General features: G+C 40.1%; 2 protein-coding genes across 4 annotated transcripts in view; both read right to left on the bottom strand.

The window, feature by feature from the left end:
• LOC134297096 (uncharacterized) overlaps nt 1–16,022 on the bottom strand; it is a 38,291-nt gene extending 22,269 nt beyond the window's left edge. Inside the window, exon 1 of the mRNA XM_062973786.1 lies at nt 5,225–16,022. The gene's annotated coding sequence lies outside the window, so the exon portion shown is untranslated. The remainder of the gene's footprint in view (nt 1–5,224) is intronic.
• The window catches only part of ptprg (protein tyrosine phosphatase receptor type G), a 746,780-nt gene that overhangs the window by 227,024 nt on the left and 503,730 nt on the right, over nt 1–16,026 (bottom strand). The window lies entirely within an intron of this gene.

Raw genomic sequence — 16,026 nt, 5'->3', positions numbered from 1 at the left:
TGATAAAACAAATTTTTTTTGTTTACTGCTAGAGGTAGATAGAGAGATTTCTTGTTCCATGTATTAAAGAAATGCCTGGCTGTAGTCACAGCACACACTGTGCTGGGGGGAAAGGGACAATTTACTGTCATATCTCAGGCTGGATCAACACTGCCCTATATCCCAGGATATGATCCCAGATGATCTGCTTTGAACTGAGTTATATGTGTCTACACTGCCAAATAGTCTAGGATAAGGAGATAATATGGGAACAGATCCTGTAATACAGAGTAGTGTAGCTCCAGCCTAAGTCCTAATCTTTTCCTACACATTTTTTTCTGGAAGAAAGAGGGTGAAGTTGGGAATAAATCTCCCCTGAATTCTCTTCCCAGAGAGAAAACCATGCAGCATTCCATTATTCGGGAGGAAATCTCTTATCAGACATTGAGGGGAAAACACTGCATATCTCTTTTAAACTAATTTAGAAGTGCCTACAGATTTCCTGAACCAGAGATTCAGGACAACTCGAAAGATTGATTAGTATAATAAGACAAACATCCAAATTGATCTTGCATCCCTGTGTTCTCTGCAAAGACATTATTATCAGGTCTTTTAGAGTTGCATTCCACAAGAGGATTTTAAATTAAAGTACAATCTTTTCTAAATTCTGCAGCCAAGTCTCAGTTTCAATACTCCTGTGTCTTTCTGTACATAAAAGGGGAGGGAGTGATTTGGGGGCACAAAGGAAGATAGTAGATTACCTTTGTGCTCTGCACAGTCAGCCCATGGATAGAAAAGTTTTAAACACAGCAGGCTGCAACCATTATGATCCAAAGGCGGCAAATGCCTGTTGGCAGAATATAGGCAGGGAAAAAGGTGATTGTTTCCAAGGGCAATATTTATACCTGACACCTCCCAACACTCTCCTTGGCACACTTGCACAAACACAGCTCTCCTGAAATATGTGTACTTGTGCCAGTACAATTCAGTCATCAGTCACTCCTCAGGAAGCTGGCTACTAGTTCTCAATGAACCAAGGCTTTTTCTGAAGTCAGGGATGTTGTTACAATTCGTAAAAGACTTAGGCAATTGTGACATGCAAATAGCCAACTAAGGATATGGGAATAAAATTTGTAGAGTAGAGTACAGTTAATACAATGAGAGTTAGGCAAGATCATGGTCCAGAATCAGAGTCCAAAAGGAAAAAGGGGGAATCGACCAGACTGCAGTTACAATGTATAGAAGTTCAAATTCAGACATAGGTGAGACTTGGCTGAGGTCTTACAACAGTGGTGACTTCCAGATGATTGGGGACCACAACTCCCAGTCAGGAACCCTGAGAGTTGTGCCATATCCCATTGTGAGGTATTATGAGAGCTGCAGTTCCATTAGGTGCCCTTTCAGCCTCAGAGTAAGGTAAAAGCAAGCCTCTCTTTGAACAAGCCTTGCTAAGAAAACACAGTGATAGATTTACCTTTGGGTTGTCATAGTCAGAAACAACATGAAGGCACACAAGAAGGTTCCTTTTAAAACTGCAGCCTCAAAATCATAAAATCTATTTCTTGTTAAAGACAAAGCTCATACTTGAAGAGTCTTGGCTACAAACCCATTGGTTATAAAACATGTTGCAAGTCTGGGTGAGCTTTTTAGCATCTTAAACCAACCAAAGGGGATGATGAGGCAAGTGACACAAGCTAGAGTCCCATGAACTGCACGCAGGTCATTAAAAATGAAATTACAGTGATTTTAGTAAAATTGATTCACAGAAAAATAGCACCTTTTGATGAATATCTCTTTTTCTAAAAAAGAAAGAAAAATAAGCATTTGGAGTTACAAATTCAAAGAAAAAATTATCAGCCTTCAAAGAGACTGAGCAATAGTAACAAAGTGGCACACTTTGCAAGAAAATGAGAATAAAATGAGAGTCATACATAGTCATTAGATGTATAGTCACTCGATGATCTTCTTGAGCATTATAAAGAGATCAAATATCTCCAGAATGTGGAGTGAGACAGCAAAAAAACCCCCAAAAAAAACTGCACAGCAGGGTTCCTGTAAGCATATGATAAGAACAGGAATGAGCATCCAATGAAGTGATCGTTCTGTGTCACATCATCATGCATACAACATTTCTGTATACTGTATATTTTTCCATGAAAGCTAGCTTCCATATTCTTTGATGCCACTAGAAGCAGACAGGGATTCTGTGATGAACTCTGGCCAAGATCCAGCTATGAATTTCTACTGGAACCTGCCTGCTGCTGCTGCCACAATCAGCAATTATACCTTCCTCATACAGTCCCTTGTTTGCATTTAAAAATTTATTTGAAATCTTAGGCAGCCTTCTGGAACAGGCTTTTGGCAAGATAGGCTTCAGTTGTTACTTTTGGTGGTAGTGCACGTGGAAATATACCATTAGATCTTGGCCCAGATGTCATGAAATCGTCACAAAAACAACAAAAGCCAATGTCAGAAAATCCAAGGACTTGATTATACATGTATTTCATTTCATGATTAAATTTCCTCTCTTTTCTCAATAAGATTATGTTTGCTCACATGATCATCAGAAATGAAGATCCAAGTTAATCAGCTATTCCATAACTGCGGAGTTTCACTTCCAAAGTAAGAAGCGAGTAAGCAGGAGCTATTAAATTGCTCCTGACTTATTTTTGTGTAATAATAATGCTAATAACATTTTTAAAAATTAAGTGGCTCTTTATTTAATTAGCTCTGGACTGACATATATGAAAGGGAAGGAAACCCTAAAAATTGAGTATCCCTTAGCCAGAATTATGAAATCCAAAATCCTACAAAATCCAAATTATCCAACTTGAGAGAGGGACAGCTTTGCTTTCTGATAGTTCAGTGTACATAAACTTAATTTCTTGGGGGGAATACCGGTATTTAATAATATTGTGCATAAAATTATCTTCAGGCTATGTGTGTAACTTTTGTATGCAACATAAATAGGAGCCCCCAGATGGCGTAGTGGACTAAGTGACTTGAAGGTTGGGTTGCTGACCTGAAAGCTGCCAGGTTCGAATCCCACCTGGGGAGAGTTTGGATGAGCTCCCTCTATCAGCTCCAGCTCCATGCAGGGACATGAGAGAAGCCTCCCACAAGGATGGTAAAAACATCAAAAAACATCCGGGCATCCCCTGGGCAACGTCCTTGCAGACGGCCAATTCTCTCACTCCAGAAGCAACTCCGGTTGCTTCTGACACGAAAAAAAAATGCAACATAAATAAATGTCTTATTTTGACTTCGGGTTCATCTCAAAGATCACTCATTTTGTATACTGAGCTATTCCAAAACCTGAAAAAAATCCAAAATATGGAATAAGCATTTCCAATAAGGCAGGCTTGTCCAACCTTACTTAAAACATTTTTTGTATGATTTTTGTGTGTGACTCAACTGCGCGGTTCTCAAGTGCAAACACTATAGACAACAACGGAACGGAATGGAATAATCAGAGTATATTACATCTACAAATACTGGAGCATTAACCATAATTTGCATTATAATTGCAAGCAGTTTGACAAGAAGATCTGCTCAATAATTTTAAAAGACCCTTCAAACAGCACATAAATTAGTATGCAACAACTTTTTTGTTTATCTGCAGTGGCAGATATCACTGACCTCATCAGCTGTCATTTAGTGTACTTTATGAGTAGCCCAAGGCAATTCTTCTTCCAACGTGGCCCAGGTAAGCCAAAAAGTATGGGATAACCTTCAACTAGCTTAGAAAATAACTGTGTGCCTTGATTTCAGGAGCTTTCCTCCAGAAAAATAATCTGCCACCCAGCATGTTTCTTTCCCCGAGCACATGAGGGTTAAAGTTGTTCAGATAGAAAGTTTCACCTCCATCCTGGGAAGATAATGTGAACATCTACTCTGGAATGTTAGCTGGGCTGCAACAAGTAACCTTGAATCACATACACCATGCAAACTGATCTGACACTCTTTATATTGAACTGCATGAAAGCTGAACTCAAGGTCTCAATTCCTGGTTCTTTACTTTTTATTGGATATATTGGGTAAGGCAATTCTTCTTCAAAGGAAGAAACAAAGGAATGTTGGAAGCTTACTTTAGATAAAGGTGAACTTTACAGGTAAGCATTAGCAATACAGTAGAATCTTGGTTATCCGACTTCCACTCATTAGACACTCCGTATTATCCAACAGGTCTTAGCAAGGAGGAGGGAGAGGGGAAAAGAAGGTAAGTGAGAGAGGGAGGCAGGCAGGCTGAAAAGGCAACAATGGCAGTAGAAGCAGGAGCCTGTCCGCCTCTTCCAGGCTCTCTTTTTGCCACCACTGTCACTTTTGCCTGCCCTCCCCCCCCCCCCCTGCTCACTCACTCACTCACCTGCCCTCTTTTTCCCTCTTCCTCCTCCTTGCTAAAATCCAGTTGGTGAGTGAGAAAGGGAGGGAGGGCAGGCTGCAAAGGCGACAGTGGTGGCAGAAAGAGGAGCCTGGAAGAGGTGGCCAGACTCCTGCTTCTGCTGCTGCCTTTGCCATCCGCCCTCTCTCACTTGCTAATCACCGGTCCGGGTCTTAGCGGCAAAGGCGGTGGTGGCAGTGGCGGCAGAATCAGGATTTGGCCCGGTGAGTGAGCGAGTGTGAGCAAGGGGGGCCTTGCCCTCCCTATTATCCAACAATTTCGCTTATCCAACATTCTGCCCACCCGTTTATGTCGGCTAACCAAGACTCTACTGTACCAACAAGCAGAAGATCTCTAGAGCAGTGTTTCCAAACTGTGTGTGTTGGCTGCAGTGTGTAGGTGTGTTGCACAAACAAACAAGAAACTTCTGAGTCTGTGTAAAATAAGCAATAAATTATATATGTTAAAAATACAAATGAAAGGTTTTCATGAAATATGTTGTGCCTCCCCCCCCCCCCCCATATATCTTGTTCTTACATTTTATATGTCTATATCTCTTGTAAGGGCTTGGTTCAACCGTGGTTTGCTAATAAAACTGAATTACTGTGTTGCAAAATGATGAATGTCTAAAAAGTGTGTCACCAACATGAAATGATTGGAAAGCTCCGTTCTGATGTTCAGAAAGAAGATGCTGCTTGTGGAAGAAAAAAATAATTCAAAATACATTGATAGTCAAATATACTCAATAGTATTAATATTGACTGATTTTTTTAACAGTCAGCATTATCTCTTAGCAGAATTGTAAATATGTCATAGAAATGACTTGTACATTATCAAATATTTTATAAATATTACCGTACTTACATCTCGTTGCAGGTGTGCATGACTGGGAACTAAATAAATTTTCTTTTCAGCTTCATAGAAGGAATGTAGGCTAGAATTCTTTATAAAACAGTAAAGTCTCTTGCAGAGATGTTTTTATAGAGTTGCTCCATTCTCAGTGTGTAAGTTAACTCCTACTATCTACAGGCAGATTGCATTCTTACAGCTTTTTCTTTCTATTTAACCTTGCAATTTTATTCATTCACCAGGTCAGCTGTGCTGACAGCTGAGCTGAAGAAAGCAACCTTTCTAAGCAAAGCTAACAGTGGAAGAAAATGTCAAAATTACAGCCCACAAGGAGTCACAATCAAGAGCCTGGGCAGAGAAATTTCATCCACAGTATATATGGGTATGAATCAATTTAATTCACAGTACACTGAATTCTAATGGACTGTGTTCATAGTGTTATGCTTTGTTTTTGATTGTATATATTCAACTCTTTGGTAAAAAGAGTGTTATAAATCGCCATTCTTGTTGTTGCTACTACTGCAACTACTATTATCATAGTATGACCCCTGTACTGTGGGATGACACTGCAGTATGATCTAATTGCATCTGATAAAATGGGTCCTCTCTAGAAAGTCTGTAGGTCCTCCAGACACTTCTATGATATGCTTCTGCTGGAAGTCATGCTGGAGGACCTAGCAAATTCCTGTAGGGCAGTGGTTCTCAACCTGTGGGTCCCTAGATGTTTTGGCCTTTAACTCCCAGAAATCCTAACAGCTGGTAAACTGGCTGGGATTTCTGGGAGTTGTAGGCCAAAACACCTGGGGACCCACAGGTTGAGAACTACTCCTGTAGGGAAAACCTCCTAGGGATTTTCTGTATCCTCCAGCAGGATTCGATCGCAACCTCTAATGGAAGCCATTCATTTCAATAGGGTACACTATTATCCATGGTCTCCTGATAAATTCAAGAAAGCATTCTCCATGGATATTAGGGTTGCACTGTGTTATAACACTTATCTATACCAATATATAAAAGTCAAAGTATGCATGTATATTTGTTTGTTTGTACTACAAAGGCTGTTTCTAGATGACGAGGTCCTCTGTGATGTCACTGGGAAATGAAAGGTGACATGAGTATGAGGGGGAGGGAAGATAAAAAGGAAGGAGGGGCCGAGTTTCAATGAGTTAAACTGCTGAGTTGCTGAACTTGCTGGCCAGGAGGTTGGCAGTTCAAATCTGAGGGATGGGGTGAGCTCCCACTTTTAGCCCCAACTTCTACCAACTTAGCAGTTCGAAAACATGTGAATAGATCAATACATATCACCTCGGAAGGAAGAAAACAGTGCTCCATGCAGTTCTGCCAGCCACATGACTTTGGAGGTGTCTATGGACAATGCTGGTTCTTCAACTTAGATATGGAGATGAACACCACCCACCAGAGCAGGAGATGAACATGACCTAGGAGGTGTCTACAGATAATGCAGGCTCTTTGGCTTAGAAATGGAGATCAACATGATATAGGAGGTGTTTACAAATACTGCAGGCTCTTTGGCTTAGAAATGGAGATGAGCACCACCCCTCAGAGCCAGAAGGGGAAGTCTTTACCTTTATCTGTGTTATGATTGTTTTTAGGAGTTGAATGCTTGCCTTTGTATTTGTGTATGCTGGAATCCGCCCTGAGTCCCCTCGGGGAGATAGGGCGGAATACAAATAAAGTATTATTATTATTGAGCCCCAATGGCAAAGTGTGTTAAAGCGCTGAGCTGCTGAACTTGCAGACCGAAAGGTCCCAGGTTCAAACCCCGGGAGCGGCATGAGTGGCTGCTGTTAGCTCCAGCTCCTGCCAACCTAGCAGTTCGAAAACATGCCAATGTGAGTAGATCAATAGGTACCGCTCCGGCGGGAAGGTAACGACACTCCATGCAGTCATGCTGGCCACATGACCTTGGAGGTGTCTACGGACAACGCCAGCTCTTCGGCTTAGAAATGGAGATGAGCACCAACCCCCAGAGTCAGACATGAGTGGACTTAACGTCAGGGGAAACCTTTACCTTTATTATTATTATTATTATTATTATTATTATTATTATTATTATTATTATTATTATTATTATTATTATTATGGAGGGAATTGAAAGAAAGAGAAAGAAGAAAAGAGAAAGGAAGAAAGAGGGAAGGGAGAGAGAAAAAATATAAGAAAAAGAATGGAAAAAAATGGGGAAGGTACATGAAGGAAATGGTAGAAAGAAAGAAATAGCCACAAAGAGAACCTGTCCACCATTACCAGAGTGTTGCCATGAAGACATTGTGAGGTCTTCTTGGAGCGTGAGAAAGCAGAAAGCAGACGGGCAGTGGCCACTCCAACACTCAATCCATGTCAGGTATATATGCTAGTAGTACAATAAAGCTTTGATTGAGTCTGACTCAAAATGCACCTACCTGAGCTCTGAAATCTTCATAAAAGGCCTTTAAATTCCTTCTACCACCTACACAACTATAACTGGTAGGAACACAAAAGCGAATCTTCTCTCAGGCTTTGAAACTCCCTCCCTAGAGATTATGCACGTGATTCCCCCTTGGTGTCCTTTAGTTGGCAGGTTAAAATATTTCTACTGCAAGAGCTTTTAATAGTGTGCTACTCTAGGGATTTTTATCTTTTTGGGTTTTAATGGATTTAACTGTATAAATCACATTAAAACAATAGCGTGTTATGTTTTCATTACACATGCTTTCATCCATATCTGTTTTAATTTTTCTAAGACACCTTAGAAAAATGTGGTATATAAGTAACTAAACTGATAATGATAACCTAAGAATTTACCATTTGGAATTCCAAACGTGTTCCTTAAATTTCACTCCTCTTGAAACAACACAGAAACCCAATCTACTTATATGTCTGTTCCAGAGCTTGGACAAGTTATTTTTTGACTATGGAATCCCCTATTCACGTCACAGTGGCTAAGTGATTCTGGGAGCTGTAGTACAATAAGCAACTTTTTCAGACTTTGATCCACTGTGCCAGTTTTGTGTATTCTGATGAGGAGCAGGCTTTCCAAAATGCCACACACAGGACTTTCCCACCACCTGTTATCTTATTCTTTTACACTATGACACCAGGGAACAATCCTTGCACAGACTATATATAACAGCAAGCCACCTCGGAGCCTCTCTTAAAAGCTGGAAATTGGGATATAAATCTTTCTAGCAGTGAACCAAATGCATCATAATCTTTGTTATTACCAAATATAAATGAAAAGAAAGTAAAAATAACTTTCACTTGCTCCATTTCAAGCCCAGCATAGTGGCTCTTGGCAACTATGTCCTTGAAACCTTGTGTACTTGTTAAGAAAACTTATATATATATGAAGATGAATGATTACGTGAAGCAAAAATGAGAGTTCTTCATTATTTAAAGAGTCACCAATAATTATGCAGTACAGTGTTAACACCCACTTAATATAGTAAATAGTGGATATGATTAGCATGTTTCAAATAGTGATGAAAAATATGACCCAGGAAGCCACTGATTTGAGTCATGCATTAAACACAGATTTATTAGGGGGCTAGAAAGCACTTTTGGGGGGGGGGGATATGAAGGGAAAAAATTCCAAAGTTTCACTGAGGAGCAATAGGGCTCACAATAGCAGTTGTGTAATAATAATAACAACAATAATAATAATAATAATAATAGTAATAATAGAACTTTATTTGTATTCTGTCCTATCTCCCCAAGGGGACTCAGGACGGATTCCAACATATAACTGTAAACATTCAATGCCTCCATAAAACAAAACAAATACTGACATAAAATCCCAGAGAAACCCTGCATATGAAAATAACATTAAAACCTAACATAAGTTTAACATCAAATTAAAGCCTAAGATCAGTAAATTAAACCTAACATCAATAGATTAAACTACACATAATAAAATGAAATTATATAATGACATAAAATCCAAACAGACATCCAGATTAATTTACAACATCCAACTAGAGTTCACAAAACAGTGTGCGTTGGTTGTGTAGTCAAATGATGGTCACTGGGCTGGCGTGGACTAGGTAAAGGTAAACGTTTTCCCCTGACGTTAAGTCCAGTCATGTTCGACTCTGGGGGTTGGTGTTCATCACCATTTCTAAGCTGAAGAGCTGGCGTTGTCCATAGACACCTCCAAGGTCTTGTGGCCAGCATGACTGCATGGAGCGCTGTTATGTTCCCGCCGGAGCGGTACCTATTGATCTACTCACATTTGCATGTTTTCGAACTGCTAGGTTGGCAGGAGCTTGGGCTAACAGTGGGCACTCATTCCGCATCCGGGATTTGAACCTGGGACCTTTTGGACTAGGAAGGTTCAAATACGATATAGTTCTCAGCCAGGGGCCCAGTAGTGATCTCTCATTATCTAATCCTCCTCCTCTCCATATGCTAGTGAGCATAAGTAGGTCTTCAGTTGTTTTTTGAAGAAGAGAAAGAAGAGGGCCAGCTTTATTTCTTTAGGGAGGGAGTTCCAGAGGTGGTGGTGGTGGTGGTGGTGGGGGGGTGACCATGGAGAAGGCTCTCTATCTCGTTCCCACCAGCCATACTTGAGATGGGGGTGGGACCGAGAGCAGGGCCTCTTCCGTTGACCGGAGTGTCCAGGCTGGTTTGTAAGGGGAGCTGTGCCTACCTATTTTGAATTCTTTTAGATAGTTTTAATTCAGTATTTGGTTTTAATACAACTTACCACTTGATCACACGGAGATTGGGAAGCGTTCTAGCATGCTGCCAGGATGCTTCCTTGGCGGAGCCCTCTGGACGACATCACACAATGTAATGCTACTTCTGGCAGGGCTCCGTAGAGAAGCATCCTGGTAGTGTGCTAGGATATTTCCCTGGAAACATGGGAGGCTTCCCGTGTTCCATAGGAAAGAACCGAGGGAAGCCAGGTGACAATGCTTTCCCCCATGTGCTGGGGAAAGCGGTGCAGTGGACCATGTGGAGCAACAGATTCCCTCTAGAACTGGTTTGATGTCTTGATGTTGTTTATATACACCACAGAGGCTGGCCTCTTAACTGTTTCCAGCATCCACAGTATCCACAGCTTCATGGCCATGGAGGAATCTTTTTTTTCACCTCCTCCCAGCACAAAGCACATGAATGCTAAAGTGCTCAGCCCTGAATCAGTTTTACCATGCAATGTGGTTTACACTTAGGTGCACTCATGCGTATTATGCGCTCAATTTCAGTGCATCCCTCAACTCTGCTCATTCTGACTCAAAGCCCTTAATATGCATTGAAGGATGCTTCATCTAATCACTGCACTGCCAAGCCGCCTTGGAACTGCATTAAATGGTGAGTATAGAAGTGCCCTATGTTTAATCTACATCTAATATACATACCCCATTAAAAATTGTGCATGAAATAAAAAGTATTAGAAAGTCAATGTGTTACTCTCTCAGCCACCCATGTGGACAATTTTGGCTATTTCGGATTTCTGGATAAGGGATGCCCAGCCATGAAGTACTGGTGCTTCATGAACAGCTTAACCAACTTCCTCCTTTTCTGCACACAATGAAAATGAGAAGTCGCTATCAAGAAAATTAAAAGGGTGTTTAATAGTTTGATATCATCCCAGGGGAATTCAGTGCTAACTCTTTACAGGTCAAGATGACTTTAGCACTATTTCTGTTCAGCAGTTATATCTCTTTTTAAATTAGAGGTTGTGCTGTGTGCCAGGAAAAATTTTAATAAGAGACTGTCGTCACATTCAATGATAGTTGCATGTGTGTGTATGAGCTTTGAAATCACCTGCTGATTTACGGCAACCTTATCCATTTCACAGGGTTTTCTTGGGCAAGGAATATTCAGAGGTGGTCATCCATACTTAAAAAAAACTACAGAAAAGTATTAACCTTTTCTTGTTTGGATCTTTCCAGTGAGAACTTACAGAGAAATCTCAGTAATATTAAGAATATTTCTCTAATGTTGCATAAAACAAGGTTAAGAGAGAAGCATTCAACCTATAATAGCATAGGGAGAAACCTTTTATTTCATGAGGTCTTCCCAAGATATGGTTCAGTAGCTCTCACTCAGTGAGACGCTGCTGCATGCAATATGCAACAGAGATTACAACCACAATGGAAACCAAATGGAGCATAGAAATAGCCTACAGGAACTCAGGCAAATACATTTTGATATTCAGCCTGACTTTCAAAACCTTGTGTTAGTTGAAACTCTCAATACCAGTCACTTTAATTATACACCAAGTTTATTCTGCATTGTATTCCTTTAAAAAATGTTAAAATGGGTAATGAAACAGAACCGTGATGTGAAATTGTATAGTTTTTCTAAGGTGTTGCAAAAGAATAACCACTTTACCACATCTGCTGAGATTACACTGTATGAGTATTTCACAAGAGAAAGTGTTTAAACCCGTCATATTTCTTCCCCATCATTCAGATAAGTGTTGGCTGGGGAAGACCTGTGCTAGGCAGGTCAGAGTCTGAGCGACTGATAGTAAGACTGAAAGACAGCTTAAATGCAAGGAATGATATGGTTAAATAAAAGATTATCCTTTCTATAATAAATCCAGAAATAATTCATTTTTTTGTCCATATAATAGATCACAGAACAACAAGATCACAATTCCCAGTAATGGAGGTGACTGCAACTCATTCCTCGTATCAGCCATATGTTTTGTGGTCAACTTCATCTCTTAATATGAAAGTTCCAAATAGGCTTCTTATCCATCTATAATATACAATATAGCCATGAAATTCTCAGAAATTCTCAGCTCCTTTCTGCCCCACGTTCCTCTTATACTAGGCTACTTGACTCATTTTTACAAATAAATTATCATGTAGAGAAATAATTCAGCCCATTTTTCCCTCAGCTATATCCATCCTTAGTGGGACCGTGATGGTGCAGCAGGTCAAACCGCGAAGCTCCAGAACTTACTGACCGGAAAGCCAGTGAGCTCCCGTTGTTAGCCCCAGCTTCTGCCAACCTAGCAGTTCAAAAACGTGCAAATGTAAGCAGATCAATAGGTATAGGTATAGCTTTAGCAGGAAGGTAACAACACTTCATGGAGTCATGTCGGTCACACAACCTAGGGGGCATCTACAGACAACGCCTGCACTTTGGCTTAGAAATGGAGATGAGCACCATACCTCAGAGTTGGACGTGACTAGACTTAATGTCAAGGGGAAACCTTTACTTTTACCTTATATCCATCCTTATATAGACTGTTTCAATTTATTTATAACATTTTATCCTACCTTATCATAGACCCAAGGGATGCATCTTTGATTTACCCTGCCCTTATCCACACAAAGATTGACTTTAGAGATAAACATATAATACCATGGTTTATAACAATTACACATAGGTTCTCTGAGGTTAGAAATAGGTTAATAAACAAAAGAAGAAGCCTATCACTCTAATTACAGTGGTGGAAATTCATTTAGTCTCAACTACAATAAACGTATTTAATCAACAGGATCTAAATACAGGCTCATTATGAACTTCCCAGTGATTCAATGGGATTACTCTAGTTGGGGTGAACAACTGGATACAACCTACACACACACACACACACACACACACACACACACACACACACACACAGCGAGAGAGAGAGAGAGAGAGAGAGAGAGAGAGAGAGAGAGAGAGAGGGAGGGAGGGAGGGAGAGCGGGCGCTTGGGAAATTAATTACTTTTGGGACAAGAACTCCCTGAAAAAAGCAGCATCAAATAATTATTTCTAACTATATTTAATTATTGCTCTTGTATGTTTCTGTATATGTGCCTTCAAGTCATCTGTTGACTTCTGGTTGACCCCATTAATTTCATAGGGTTTTCTTAGGCAAGATATACTCAGAGATGGATTCACCAATTCCTTCCACTGTAATGCAGCCTACAGTGCCTGGTTTTCATTGGAGTCCCTCCATCCAAGGACTAACCAGGGCTGCTCCAAGATCAGATGAAATCTGGTGCCTTAGGATCAGTTAAATTGAACCTCACTAAGCAACTGCAATGAATCACTGCAATGAATCACTCTGACCAGGAGGTCATGAGTTCGAGGCCCGCTCGGAGCCTATGTTTGTCTGTCTTTGTTCTGTGTTAAAAAGGCATTGAATGTTTGCCTATATGTGTAATGTGATCCGCCCTGAGTCCCCTTTGGGGTGAGAAGGGCGGAATATAAATGCTGTAAATAAATAAATAAATAAGTGCTGCTTTTATAGCATGTTCGCTACTTTAAAGAAAAGAAAATGTGAACATCAGGTGATAGTATGGTGAAAAATAATATGACCCTTTGTAGATTATCCATGTAGTGCTAAGTGCGTCTTCTTAGTACTTGGCCTCCAAAAACTCACTTCATTAAAAGATTGGCTGCTACATGCTCTTTGGCTACATTATAAATACACATATCGAATGAGTGCAGACTTCACACAAAACAATGTTTTCACCTTTTCTTGTTTCTGTGACCGAATTAATTCAGTGCATTATCTTCTTAGTTGTTAGAACACTCTGTTTAATGTCAAGTGGTTTATTTTTACTGGAATCTGGTTGAAATTAACAGAAAGTCACAGTAAACAGAATTTTTAATATTGATTAGGTTTTGCTTCCAGTTAATGAAAGCAGGCAAGGGGACAAAAATAGCAGCATGTCTTATAGGGAAGAGATCCTGTTGTGTGTTAATGGTGGCAGTATGAATCCTGGTAGAAGTGGAGGAAAGCCATCGCTGGAGAGCCACAAAGAAAAGAAGTTAGATTCAGCATCCTTGTCATCTGGAAAGCAGACTACAGTCAACCTTCTACATTTGTGGGTTTAGCTTTTGGGGATCTGAATATTTGCAGATTTGATTAATATGGTCTATATAGGTCCTCCGGTGGGACTCTATGGTCTATTCCTAGTGGAACTAGACCAGAGTCATACTCAATGATCTAGAACTTCATAGAGAGGTGTTCCTCAGATTATTATTATTATTTTTTTGTATTTTATTCATGGTTTTTCCCCTTTAATAGGGTTTTTCACCCCAGACAATGATCAGAAAGAACCTGCCTTCTTTTTTTCTCCCAGCTATATAGTCGAGATAAAAGTGTACCAACATAATTTAAGTGGTAAGGAGCTATTTTTACTGAGCATTGGTTCCAAAAAAAGCAACTATTGTACAATTCCCAATTCAGCTTTCCCTCACATATTCCTTCAAAAGAATGCTGCTACATCTTGTGCTGTTGCAGCTTCTAACAACTGAAGATGTAGGTACATTGCCTTTGCTGTTTAGTTCTTGCCTTAAACAAAGGAGTTCATAGAATCATATAGAGTTCATATAAGAAACCACCAGGGCCATCCAGCCCAAACTCCTGCCATGCAGGAATACAGAATCAAAGTATTCCTGAGATATGGCCAAGCAGCCTCTGCCTTAAAAAGTTCATAGAAGGAGACTCCATATGACACAGTTATTGTAGTTTAATTCTCATCGCTGCATCCAATGCAATCATGGAGTTTGTAGACCTCCCTGCTGGAATTTCTAAATACTTCTCCCTAAATTCCAAATCCCTGGATCCCATAGAACACTATTGAAATCAAACCTATGTAGTGTGAAAGGACCCCAAGATTGTTGGGTGTTCATTTCCCAACACACTGCTAGAATGAGGGACTCATTTCTGGCTGGGACTTTAGTGGGGACAAATAGTTCATGTCCTTCAATCTCCTACACTGGCAATTTGAAGGAAAAGTGGAAAACAGAAAGATAAACAGAAAACCCTGCACTTGAGGGCTGAACTATGCTGCTGACTCAATGTGCACTTTTGCATTTCTTGTTGAAGCTCTGCATCTAAGAGACTCTCAAGCTTTAGATTCTAATCACATAATTTTTGTCATGTTAGTATTTTTAAGTCTATTGCACATGTTTTTATATACATTTTAACAAATTAAGTAGCTAAGAAAGTGTAAAATATAAGGAGTTTTTTCCAAAACAAAAATACAGACAAGGCAGGTATCTCCCACTCCCAAAGTCTGAGTCTCCTTTGAGACTTGTTACCCTGAAAGGCATAGCTTATGTGAAGATGAACTTGTGGCAGCTTGCTCGAATACAGCTGGACCATCACTTTCACCTCAATTTATCCTCTACTCGGAAAAGGAAAACCATTTCTCCAATATAATGAGACAAAGGAGTTGAACACCACTCCAATTTGACTTGACCTGTCAGCCATCATAAGCAGTGGCCCTTGCAAAGTACCACGAGTTCTCAGGTGAGCTGAACCTGCAAATGAGCTAACTGAACATTCGTATCCTGGCAAAAAGCATTTCGGTAGAAGGGGCTCCATAAATCCACTGACTTGGAAAAACCAGTTTCCTTGAGAAATTTAGTTACCATGACAATTTATAATAAGATACCACTATAGGGAGAAAAAAAGGAGAGGGGAGGAAGAAGGACAGGGAAACTGACTGACGACATTGATTAATATGCTGGCAAGCTGCATCTGAATTTAAAGTTTTCCTCCAGCCAAACCAACCCGTTAATATTCCGAGAACCTGAGCAACCTGCTTCAACAGCAAGGTAAGTTCTATGATAAATGTGTTCTCCAATCTGTGCAGCAGTCAGGCAGCTATAAAAATCAGAATAATTCATGCAAAGATTTCCATTATGTTTCTAAACATACTTATTTACATTTTAAATCACACAGCAGACAATATAAAATATCCTTCATTTGGACAGGTGTGAATGAGAAAACAGATGCGTCCATTAAGCTAGAAACAATTCAATGAGCAACAACAACAAGAGGAAGGAAAAGCAGAATGGGTTGGAGGCTTTGTCACGACTTGACTTTAGGACTAAGGGTCATTTTGAAGCTT

This window comes from Anolis carolinensis, chromosome 2, assembly GCF_035594765.1.
Source record: "Anolis carolinensis isolate JA03-04 chromosome 2, rAnoCar3.1.pri, whole genome shotgun sequence".
NCBI classification, from domain to species: Eukaryota; Metazoa; Chordata; class Lepidosauria; order Squamata; family Dactyloidae; genus Anolis; species Anolis carolinensis.
The sequence above is the reverse complement of the archived record's forward strand: the minus strand, read 5'-3'. Positions and strand labels throughout refer to the sequence as shown.